The sequence below is a fragment of the Prionailurus bengalensis genome, chromosome A3 (genome assembly GCF_016509475.1).
Source record: "Prionailurus bengalensis isolate Pbe53 chromosome A3, Fcat_Pben_1.1_paternal_pri, whole genome shotgun sequence".
Lineage (NCBI taxonomy): Eukaryota > Metazoa > Chordata > Mammalia > Carnivora > Felidae > Prionailurus > Prionailurus bengalensis.
In genome coordinates, this window is record NC_057354.1 from 17,843,880 (window position 1) to 17,856,738 (window position 12,859).

The window sequence follows — 12,859 nt, forward strand, 5'->3', positions numbered from 1 at the left end:
AGCAGACAGAGTGGTCTTGGTAAACCACCAGGCAAATCATATCCTCACCCCTCTGCTCAGAACCCTCCATCGGTTTCTCACATCACTGAGATTAAAAGTCCACGTCCTTGCAGTGGCTCACAGAGCCCCACGTGGCCACAACTTCTACTTCTGGCCGCCTCTCAGACCCCATCTCCTTCTACCTCGGCCTTACTACACAGATCCAGTCATTGTTCTCAAATATACCAGCTGTGTCCCACCCTCAGCACCTTTGTAGGTGCTGTTTCTTCTCGTTAGAATGATCTTCCCCTAAACAAACAGGGCTGCTTCCTTCACCTGTTTCAAGTCAACGTCTCTTTTCAGGGAGATCCTGCTTGACTATTCTATGAACAACTGGAAGCCTCCTGCACCACACTCTGTCCCTCTTCTCTGCTTCATGTATCTCGTTAGCATTTATCATTTAACATACTACATATTTCACTATATACTTGAGTATCTGGCTTCTCTCACTAGAATGCACACTGAAGAGTCTGGGTTTTTTTGTTGTTTTTTGTTTTTTGTTTTTTTTTTTCTGTTTTCTGGGTATTTTCAAGCACCTAGAACAGTGCCAGGTAGAGAATAGCCATGCAATAAATAAGTTATTGGATGAATGAATCCCGAGTCCTCAGGGACAAGATAGATTTTTAAATTACCATAGAAATCAGAAGGTGCTTGTCGAAAGCTATTTAATATACTCAGTAAGTAATGGGAAGATACGGCTTTTATGACTAGCTGTGTAACACCATTCGGGAAGAATGGAGGCAAAAACACCAAGGAAAATAGTAATAATCCTGATTCTGCAGAAAAGCAAATTGGTGTTCTCCAGGATGTGAGGGACCAGGCGAGGAGCAAACACAGAGTAATACTACCTTTGTGCCAGCCACTTTGCTCAGCACTTTACCTGTGTGAATATTTTCAAGTGCCACAACACCCATGAAGCAGGTACTATTTTATCCCTACTTTAAAGTAAGGAAACTGAGCCGCAAAGAGGTTAAGCAACTTGCCCCAGGTTACACAGCCAGAAATGGCAAGAACAGGACACAAACTGGGGCAGTCTGGCTCAGCCTACGGCCTTCGCCATGATGTGATGCTGCTTTTTGGGTCTACAGGACGAAAGTGAGAGTTTCCATTAAAGGTGGTGGTCTGATTCTTAAACTACCTTCCCAAAGAAATGGAGAAGAACACCTTTATTTATTTTTTTTTACAGTTGGTAAACTTTATTATTATTTTTTTTTCAATATATGAAGTTTATTGTCAAATTGGCTTCCATACAACACCCAGTGCTCATCCCAAAAGGTGCCCTCCTCAATACCCATCACCCACCTTCCCCTCCCTCCCACCCCCCATCAACCCTCAGTTTGTTCTCAGTTTTTAAGAGTCTCTTATGCTTTGGCTCTCTTCCACTCTAACCTCTTTTTTCTTTTTTTTCCTTCCCCTCCCCCATGGGTTTCTGTTAAGTTTCTCAGGATCCACCTAAGAGTGAAAACATATGGTATCTGTCTTTCTCTGTATGGCTTATTTCACTTAGCATCACACTCTCCAGTTCCATCTACATTGCTACAAAGGGCCATATTTCATTCTTTCTCATTGCCACGTAGTACTCCATTGTGTATATAAACCACAATTTCTTTATCCATTCATCAGTTGATGGACATTTAGGCTCTTTCCATAATTTGGCTATTGTTGAAAGTGCTGCTATAAACATTGGGGTACAAGTGCCCCTATGCATCAGTACTCCTGTATCCCTTGGGTAAATTCCTAGCAGTGCTATTGCTGGGTCATAGGGTAGGTCTATTTTTAATTTTCTGAGGAACCTCCACACTGTTTTCCAGTGTGGCTGCATCAATTTGCATTCCCACCAACAGTGCAAGAGGGTTCCCGTTTCTCCACATCCTCTCCAGCATCTATAGTCTCCTGATTTGTTCATTTTGGCCACTCTGACTGGCATGAGGTGGTATCTGAGTGTGGTGTTGATTTGTATTTCCCTGATGAGGAGCGACATTGAGCATCTTTTCATGTGCCTGTTGGCCATCTGGATGTCTTCTTTAGCGAAGTGTCTATTCATGTTTTCTGCCCATTTCTTCACTGGGTTATTTGTTTTTCGGGTGTGGAGTTTGGTGAGCTCTTTATAGATTTTGGATACTAGCCCTTTGTCCGATATGTGATTTGCAAATATTTTTTCCCATTCCGTTGGTTGCCTTTTAGTTTTGTTGGTTGTTTCCTTTGCTGTGCCCAAGCTTTTTATCTTCATAAGGTCCCAGTAGTTCATTTTTGCTTTTAATTCCCTTGCCTTTGGGGATGTGTCAAGTAAGAAATTGCTACAGCTGAGGTCAGAGAGGTCTTTTCCTGCTTTCTCCTCTAGGGTTTTGATGGTTTCCTGTCTCACATTCAGGTCCTTTATCCATTTTGAGTTTATTTTTGTGAATGGTGTGAGAAAGCGGTCTAGTTTCAATCTTCTGCATGTTGCTGTCCAGTTCTCCCAGCACCATTTGTTAAAGAGACTGTCTTTTTTCCATTGGATGTTCTTTCCTGCTTTGTCAAAGATGAGTTGGCCATACGTTTGTGGGTCTAGTTCTGGGGTTTCTATTCTATTCCATTGGTCTATGTGTCTGTTTTGGTGCCAATACCATGCTGTCTTGATGATGACAGCTTTGTAGTAGAGGCTAAAGTCTGAGATTGTGATGCCTCCTGCTTTGGTCTTCTTCTTCAAAATTACTTTGGCTATTTGGGGACTTTTGTGGTTCCATATGAATTTTAGGATTGCTTGTTCTAGTTTCAAGAAGAATGCTGGTACGATTTTGATTGGAATTGCATTGAATGTGTAGATAGCTTTGGGTAGTATTGACATTTTGACAATATTCTTCCAATCCATGAGCATGGAATGTTTTTCCATTTCTTTATATCTTCTTCAATTTCCTTGATAAGCTTTCTATAGTTTTCAGCATACAGATCTTTTACATCTTTGGTTAGATTTATTCCTAGGTATTTTATACTTCTTGGTGCAATTGTGAATGGGATCAGTTTCTTTATTTGTCTTTCTGTTGGAGAAGAACACCTTTAAACCTGCCCTGAGATGTATAGTTGGTTTTGAGAATCACAAGGAAGCCCCCTTAACTCTCTTAGAGTTGTAAGTGTACTACTTAAATATCCAAATAAAAAATATCGAAGGGGAAAAAAAAATAAACCTGCCCTGAGAACTAGAAGATGATGCCATACCCATGTTGGAAGGAAGGAATGAACGCACTGTTGGAAGAAGTGGGTGTAAATAGGGAAAAGATGACTGAGCTGTAACCATTGAAAGAAACCCCTTCCTCACCCTTGGGGGCCCAAGGGGATAGATTTACAGGTCCAACCTACATTAATATCCTCAAACTCTGGCTGACCAGGCTGAAGGCAAGGCTGGGCTATGGAGCTGGTGGATGGAGTGAGGGATTGGAGAGCAGGAGATGGCCTCTTCATATGCCAGTCTACACTGCAGAGAATGAGAGCTCTCACTCCAAGCCTGCATGTGGTGAATAAGGAAAAGAGGGGGATTTAATGAAAGGCTAGCTTTGGGAAGAGATGCTCCAGTTCAAGGAAGGGGCAATGTCCTAGATGACTTAAAGCTGCCTTTAAAAATACCAAAAAAGTTATCTCTCTCTCTGAAAAGATGTTCTATGGCCTGGTTATTTTCCTTCTCAAACCTTCCCCTTCCCACCTTCAACCAGGTAGACCTCCTAGCTAGCCAAATGATAGATGGATGTATCTAAATTCTTCCCTTTCCCTCCAGGTTAGAAATATTTAAAACCAGTACTCATATAATCACTAGCAGAACACATTTTTTTTTAATTTTTTTTTTTAACATTTACTTAGTTTTGAGACAGAGACAGAGCATGAACAGGGGAGGGTCAGAGAAAGAGGGAGACACAGAGCTGTCAGGACAGAGCCCGACATGGGACTCGAACTCACGGACTGCGAGATCATGACCTGAGCCGAGGTCGGACGCTTAACCAACTGAACTACTCAGACACCCCACTAGCAGAACATATCTTGACCCACCACACCAAACCATCTCAATCCACCTCTTGTAAGGTTGCATAAAGAAAGATTATTGGACAGATGCTTTCATTCTTATTAAAAGGGACTGATCTGATAATTCAAAGCAAATATCCCCTGAGAATTATGGCAAGAAGCAAGATTTAAAAACAGAATAAAACACTAATCCACATTCTCGCCAGAATGTATAAATAAATGCTGGGCTAGAACATGCACATGGAATTGAATCAATCATGTAAAGAGGTTAGGTCTCCCAGACTGATTTTTGTAAAAGAGTTTAAGACTACTTATTATATTTAGTATTTTAATTTAATAATAAACCGTATAGTGCTTAGGGATACATGTTTAAGAAATAAAAATTATAATGAAAAACAAGATTCATTATTGTTATGAAGTTAAGAAGGTTACCTATTGAGGGTATGAAATTGATTATTAGTAAGTTAATGAGATGAATATTTGTTTTATACATTTGTGTAGTGGCTGTTTCACAAAAGGATAAAATGAGGATACTAAATATAAATACCCTTTTATACTGAAAAATTTTACCATTTGTGGGATATGGAAAAATTCTTGACAAAATATGAACTTCAAATTTTGACTCAAGACACACACAAAACTTATATAATTTTACAGCAAATGGAGAAATAGAATCAATAGTTTAAACTTTTCCAGCAAAGAAAACACCAGTACCGAATGGTCTTGCAATTGCAATCAAATACTCAAGGCACCGGTATCTCCAATCTTATATATACACTTTCAAAGAGCAAAAAAAAAAAAAAAGAAGTAACACTTTCCTCTTCTTTTTCTTGCTACTAGTGTAACCTTGGTATCTAAACCACACAAGCTTATGAGAAAAAGGAAAATTAAGTGCACATACCCCAAACAGAATATTAGCAAACGATCCATTGCTGTATACGACTAGGAAAATATTAGTTTTATTTTAAGAAATCAATATTGGTTCAACATTTGTAGATCCATTAATGTAATTCACTACATTAACTAAGAGGTACAAAAAATGTGTCATTACTATAATAGATACAGAAAAGCATCAGTTAAAGCTCAGCAGGATATAAAAAGGAAATATCCTTGTATACCAGGAACGAAAAGGATCTTCTTACCCTGATAAAGGGAAACTAAGAAACCTACAAACACCATACTTGAGGATAAAATAATAAAACCATTCTCTTTAATGTTGAAAAGCACACAAATCTTACCAGTCTCTCCATTAAGTATTATATTGATGGCTCTGGCTGAAGACAAGAAAATTAAATAGAGTTAAAATATTGTAAAAGAACAAAACTATTATTGACTGCAATGCTATGATTATTTATATCGATAACCCAAAGAAATCTGTACACAAATTATTAGAATTAAGAAGAGAATGTAACATGTTTGACAAAGAAGTTGACATTAGAAAGTCAATTGTGTTTCTATTTACCCAATAAGTATGTGGTATGCTTTTAAAGATACTACTTATAATAGCAATAAAAATACAGGGTGTTTAGGAATAAACCTAATGTAAGATTTCAAGACATGGAGTATATATAAATGTATAAAGAACTGGAAGATATCAAAGAAGACTTAAATGAGAGAGATGGCATGTTCATAGATGGGAAAACCCATTATCAAGACATGACCTAGAAAGACATAATTTATTTCCCAACTGATCTGTAATTCATGCAATTGCACTACAGAAATAAGACATTTTTCAAAAATGTACAAGGTCATCCTAAAATGTGTATGGCAGAGAAAAGCCAAGATTGACTAAGACAGTCCTGAACACGAAGTACAAAGTTGCAGGCCTTGCTCTACTAGGTATCAAGATACACAAATCTTTGCTTAATTGAGAAGATGTGGTATTGATACAGGTATAGTCTAAGAGAACAGCTGAACAAAACAGAACTTATATCTATGTGAAAATTTGATGGAAGGCAAAGGGAGTATGGCAGATCAGTTGAGTAAAAAAAAAAATTTTCTTTTTCATTAAGTCATGGTAGAATAGGGAGAAGAATTGAAATTGGATCCCTGCCTCACACTATACATGAAAACACAATTACAAAGAGTTGAAGACATTTTACAAAAGGCCTAACTTTAAAATTATTTGAGGATAATTTTAAAAAAATATTGCTATGACCTAAGAGAAAGTATTTCTTAAAGAAGATTTCTTTTGTTAGAGTTTATTTTTTTTGTTCAGGTTTACCTGGCCTTAGGATAATGATTCAAATGCAGTGTGTTCAGGACACACTGGTAACAAAGAGAGGAAGGGAAGGGAAGGGAAGGAAGCCAGTATTGGTGTGTTATCAAGAAAAGTACCTTGTAAGTTCTTTATAGATTTTGGATACTAACCCTTTATCCAATAGGTCGTTTGCAAATATCTTTTCCCATTCCGTCGATTGCCTTTTAGTTTTGTTGATTGTTTCCTTTGCAATGCAGAAGGTTTTTATCTTGATGATGTCCCAGTAGTTCATTTTTGCTTTTAATTTCCTTGCCTTTGGAGATGTGTGGAGCAAGAAATTGCTGCGGTTGAGGCCAAAAAGGCTGTTGCCTTCTTTCTCCTCTAAAGTTTTGATGGTTTCCTGTCTCACATTTAGGTCTTTCATCCATTTTGAGTTTATTTTTGTGTATGGTGTAAGAAAGTGATCTAGTTTCATTCTGCATGTTGCTGTCCAGTTCTCCCAGCACCATTTGTTAAAGAGACTGTCTTTTTTCCATTGGATGCTCTTTCCTGCTTTGTTAAAGATTAGTTGGCCACTCAACACCTGAAAAACAAATAATCCAGTGAAGAGATGGACAGAAGACATGAATAGACACTTTTCCAAAGAAGAAATCCAGATGGCCAAGCAACACATGAAAAGATGCTCAATGTCACTCATTATCAGGAAAATACAAATCAAAGCCACACTGAGAAACCACCTCACATCGATCAGAGTGGATAAAATGAACAAATCAGGACACTACAGATGCTGGTGAAGATGTGGAGAAATGGAAACACTCTTGCACTGTTGGTGGGAATCCAAACTGGTGTAGCCACTTTGGAAGACAGTGTGGAGGTTCCTCAAAAAATTAAAAATAGAACTACCCTACAACTCAGCAATAGCACTGCTAGGAATTTACCCAAGGGATACAGGAGTGCTGATGCATGTAGCCCAGTGTTTCTAGCAGCACTTTCAACAATAGCCAAATTATGGAAAGAGTCTAAATGTCCACCAACTGATGAATGGATAAAGAAGATGTAGTTTTATATTCAATGGAATACTACTTGTCAATGAGAAAGAATGAAATCCTGCCATTTGCAGCAATGTGGATGGAACTGGAAGGTATTGTGCTGAGTGAAATAAGTCAGTTAGAGAAGGACAGATATCTTATGTTTTCACTCATATGTGGATCTTGAGAAACTTAACAGAAGACCATGGGGGAAGGGAACGGGGAAAAGTAGTTACAAACAGAGAGGGGGGGCAAACCACTAGAGACCTTAAATACAGAGAACAAACTGAAGGTGGATGGGAGCAGAGAGTGAGAGGGAAAATGGGTGATGGGCATTGAGGAGGGCACTTGTTGGGATGAGCACTGGGTGTCGTATGTAAGCCAATTTGACAATAAATTATATTAAAAAATAAACTTAAAAAAATTACCTTGTGAATAACTGGGTTTTAGAATAGTGCCACTCCAAGTGTGGTCCAGGGACCAGCAATGAATTAGAAACTCTTCCTGGTCCGTGACAAGATAATTACAGAAATAGAGGTTAAGTATTTTAAAAGGAGAGGCTTCCATTTTTCTGTTTTTAAATTTTACCTTTACTTTTTAATTTTGCTATTCTTTTGTGGTTTTGTATTTCATGGTAATACTGGTCCACTGTGGGTTGGAAACAACTATGACAACACAATAATAATCACTTTCATTGGAGGTAGTTTGGAAAGTATTAATAGAATATGTCTCAGAGTTAATCCAGTCAAGTAGTGAGGACACTATGATATTCATCTATGAATTTCGTATCTTCCATTGCTTGAAGATTGTTTTAGGGGCATTAACTCTCTGAGAGTTCTCGCTTGCCCTATGTGGAGACAAGTTTGCTTTCACAGCCTTCAAGTAGAGTAACAAACATTTTGCAGTAAGCATTCCTGTATGGGTGTGGCACCAACAGCATCTAAGTCTGTCTTTTTTCCCCAGCTTTATCGAGTTATATTTGATAAGTAAAATTGTATATATCCAAGATGTACAACAACATATATATATATGTACACATTGTGAAATTATTGCTACAATTAAGTTACTAAGTCTTTTCTTCAGAAAAGATCTGATAAAATTGACTACATTAAAACTAAGAACTAATTTTTATCCAAGGGTAACATAAAGAGAAATGGAAAACAGACAAACCAAGAGAGGATTTTTATAACACATGTATCCAATAAAAGGATCAGTAACAAGAATATACAAAGAACCTCTACAAATCAATAAGAAAAGGACAGTAATGGTCAATAGCATTAAGGGTGCTCAGCCTCTTTAGTAAATAGCTAAAAGCAAGTAAATCCTCAATGAAGTATTATTTCATGTTTGCTAGATGGTCTAGAATTTTAAAATCTGGCAGTACTAAGTGTTAGTAAGGATTTAGAGAAAGAGGGCCTTTCAAAACATTGCTGGAGAGAATATAAATTGCTACTTCCCCTTTGGAAAACAATTTGACTTCACTCAGTAAAGCTGAAGACATTTACACCCTTAGTCTATCTATCCTACTCCTGGGTATACCTGAGTGAACTCTTAAAAATGTTCAACTGAACATACAAAAATATTCATAGGCACTGTGTCATAAGATAGCTCTTCTGAGAAAAAGCCCTATCATCCATCTACAGGACATCTCACCATCTACAGAATGACAAAATAAATAAGACTATATTCATAAGATGAATGAAATACAACTACCTGTATCAACTGATATGAATATCAAAACAATATTGAGTGACAAATGCAAATCATTTAATACAAAGACTTACTTTCATATGTATGTCATGAAGCCGGAGGAAGCAAAATGATATCTTGGGATAGATGCATATATTTATAACTCCAAATAAAAATAGAATGATTAGCATAAAACTTGGCTAGTACCTGACTGGGTGTTTTTTGTTTGTTTGTTTGTTTGGATATTTTTTGTTTTGTTTTTGTTTTGATGGGGAGAGAGAAGTCAGCAGTATGGAACACACAGGGTACTTCAGTGATGCAGTGATGTTTTGTTTCTTAGAGGGGATAGTTGGTACATGTGTGTTCATTTCATAATTATTTTATAAACTATTCGTTCATTACCTGTACTTTTGTCTGTGATAGATTTCATAAGAGATACTTTTTAATAGAGTCAAAAATAATATGACGAAAAGCAATAAAGTCCTAGAAATGTAATGTGTAAGGAATTTTAAAAACATATTTCTGACTAAGGGACATAAAAGGAAGCATTAATAAATGACGATTTGTACAGCATTACTGATGGGAGGGCTCATTATAAAGAGGTGTCATTTGTCCCTCAGAGAAGTGAAGAATACAACTGGAATAAAAATTCTGATGGAACATTTTTGAAGTTTTTTAAACTTTTTCTAGTGTTCTGGAAAAACAACAGGGTAGTGAAAGCCCAGAAAACCTCGCAAAAGAAGAATAGTAAAAGAAAGGGACTTGTTCTGTCAACTATTAAAACATGTTACATGAACACAACAGAGAGATACTGTCAGAATAAGAGGCTGTGACTCGGAAATAGAGTGGGGAGCCGCTCAGCATGTGCCAGGATATAAAATAATTGAACATGCTAGGAAAGTGATATTGTAAATCACTGGGGAAAGTTCTGACTGGTCAACTAATTGTTCTAAGAAAACCGTAAAGAACAACAGTGAGATTTCTATTTCGTGCAATATATAAAATACATTCCAGACGGATCAACAAATTAGGTTCAAAAAGAAAGTGGGAAGAAATCAAGCAGAAGACAATACACATGACTCTTGTTCTGATCCGAGGTGAGAACGGGAATTTGCTCTAAACTGGAAATACTGGAGGAGACCAGGTGGCCTGAATGCCAGCTGCTTGATACTCACAGTCTTAACCTCCCCTGGATAGACCCTTGCTAAGAGTAGCATCTCCATTTCTCCGTTCAGCTCACTTTGCAGCTCTTAAATCTTCTCCCAATCCCTGACTGTTGGTAGATGGTTTCACCCTCACTTCTCAAGAAAATGGAGCCACGAGGACACCTCAGCTCTCCATTCCAAAGCAGCTGCACATTTTCCCATCTTGTCTTCTCTCACGAGGGGAAAGGTGCTTCCTCTCCACCCACCCCCATTGCTGCCTTTCAGGACTGGACCCCACCACTTACTTCAATTTTGGATTTTTCCCGGTTGCCTGTGATCCTGCCAAAACCTCTCCAGCCTTTGGAAGGGGGCGCTGCTGTGCTCCTTTTCCCGTCCCCGCTCTTGCTGCATCAGTCCCCTGGAGGCCAAAATCACTGGCTTGTCTGGGCAGGGTCTCTCACCTTCTGCGCTCTCCTCTGCCCATGGCAGGAGGCTGTGAGGCCAGCATTCCCCTCTAGATTACTCTTGCTTAGGTCACAGGTAACCTTGAAGACACTAAGGTCAGTGGGCAAATTTAAGTTTGTAGTTTCCTTGACTACTCAGTCATCTCTGTCGTTGTGAACCCGACCCTTCTGGATCCCCCTTTGGCTGCTCCCCTGACAGCCCACCTTCCTGGTTTGCCTCTTGCCTCTCTGAACGTAGCCTCCCAGTTTCTCAGTTTCTTTGTTTCCTCCTGATTGTTAACATGGTAGTTTTCCTCTTGGCTTAGTCCTGGACCTGTTTTGTTGGTTCCCTTATACACAGTTGCTTAATCTTGTATATCCAGCTGCTACTCAACGTTGCCATTTGGGTGCTCTGCATACACTTCAAATGAAACATCGCAAAACTCACCAGCTCCCTTTCCTAAACTAGCCCTCCTGTAAGACTCTTTTTCTGTGAACAGCACTGTGACCCACTCCAGGTGTCTAAAACAGACAAGCTGGGGTCGATCCTTGACACATTGCTTCCATGTTTCACCCTTAACCATCAACCAAATCACATTTGCTCAGCAGCTGCAAATCTCCTGCACCATAAGCTTCTTTTCTATACTACCATTACCATCCTTTCTCCCCAGGAGGACCTTGCTCCTTCCACTGTGGCCCTCACAGAGCCAACCCACCACACTCCCAACAGCTACCCCCCCCCCCACTTTTGTCCTAGGAACTTCTAATCCACCAACTTTTATTTTCCTCTTCATATCCTGACTTGCTAGACTAGATTTCTCTGCTTGTAATTCTCCCAGTACTTTGTGCCTTTACCTCAAAGTCCTGATGTTTGTGGCAAGGATGAATAGATAGGGAAAGCAATCAGAGATCTGATGATTTAGAAGCTTCTACTTACCTAAAAGATTCAAGAAGCAAATGAAAAACTGACAAAAATATTTGTAACTCATGCAAAAAGAAGCTTATATCCTTAAAAACAGATTGTAATTACAAACCCATAAGACAACGATGGACAAAAATGAAGAGCCATAGAGGAAAATGAGAGCAGGTTATAAAGAGCGTGTTCATAAAAGAGTCAATGCAAATGGCCAATTAAACTGAAAAAAAAAACGACATTCTCCAGTTTTCTAAAAAGGATACACACACATACACTTAATTTTTTAAATAGTGTTGGCATGGATTGGGAATAGTCGTGTTCTTCTTTTGGGGGAACCCAGAATGGTACAAACTCTGTGGAAGGCAATCTGGCAATATGTGTCAAAAGCCTTAAAAATAAAATAGTTCAACCACTTTGGCCCAATAGATTAATTTCTAAGAATGTATCTTAGGGAGATCTGCAGAGTTTCGTGAAAATACTTATTTATAAGAATTTTCATTGCAGTGTTACCTATAAAAAATTCAAACCAACTTTTTTTGTTTTTGACAAAGCACTCACACACCTACATGTGTGTGCATGCACATGTGGTAAAGGGGCAAAGGGAGAGGGAGAGAGAATCTTAAACACATTCCACGTCCAGCTTGGAGCCTGACTCAGAGTTCGATCCTATGACCCTGGGATCATGACCTGAGCTGAAATACAGAGTTGGATGCTGAACTGACTGAGTCACCCCTGTACCCCTCAGACCAAGTTTAATACCCAATAATGTGACTCTAATGGGGCATTAAAATGCATAGCCCCAGAGAACATTTAAGGATTTTTTTTAAACCCGTGATTTGTTTAGTGATAAAAGAAGGTCATAGCACAATATGCATGATAGGAGTTTAATTTTTAAAAATAACATATGTATTTGCATAGGCATAAAAATACGGGAAAAATATCTCCAGATATGGGGATTATGAGTGATTTTGTTCCTTCTTTTTTTTTACCCTTTTTGTATATTCTTAATATTCAACAAATTCTGTGTATCGTGTCCGTAATGAGAAAAACTAAATATATTTTAATTTAACAATAGGGAACTGATTGCAACATATGGCCAAGGCTATATCGAGAGAGGCGTACCATGATGATTAAGAGTATATGCTTTGAAGCTCATAGACAGGTGTTCAGTTCCCTCTTTACAACTTAAGAGCCGGATGACCTTGAGCAAGTTATTTAATTCTCTTAGCCTCAGTTCCCTTATCAGCACAACGGAGATAATACATCCTGGGCAGAGCTGTTTTGTGGCTTAAATGAAATAATGTATGTAAAATTCTGATCAAAGAGTAAGTGCTTAGTAAAAGTACCTGCTTTTATAATGCCAAAATATAAATAGATCCAGTAATGATTTACATGAATTCATGATTCCC

The 12,859-nt window shown here is 38.3% G+C and overlaps 1 protein-coding gene across 14 annotated transcripts in view; it reads left to right on the forward strand.

The window, feature by feature from the left end:
• Positions 1–12,859, forward strand: part of PTPRT (protein tyrosine phosphatase receptor type T) — a 1,072,026-nt gene that overhangs the window by 668,296 nt on the left and 390,871 nt on the right. The gene's annotated exons all lie outside the window — the stretch shown is intronic.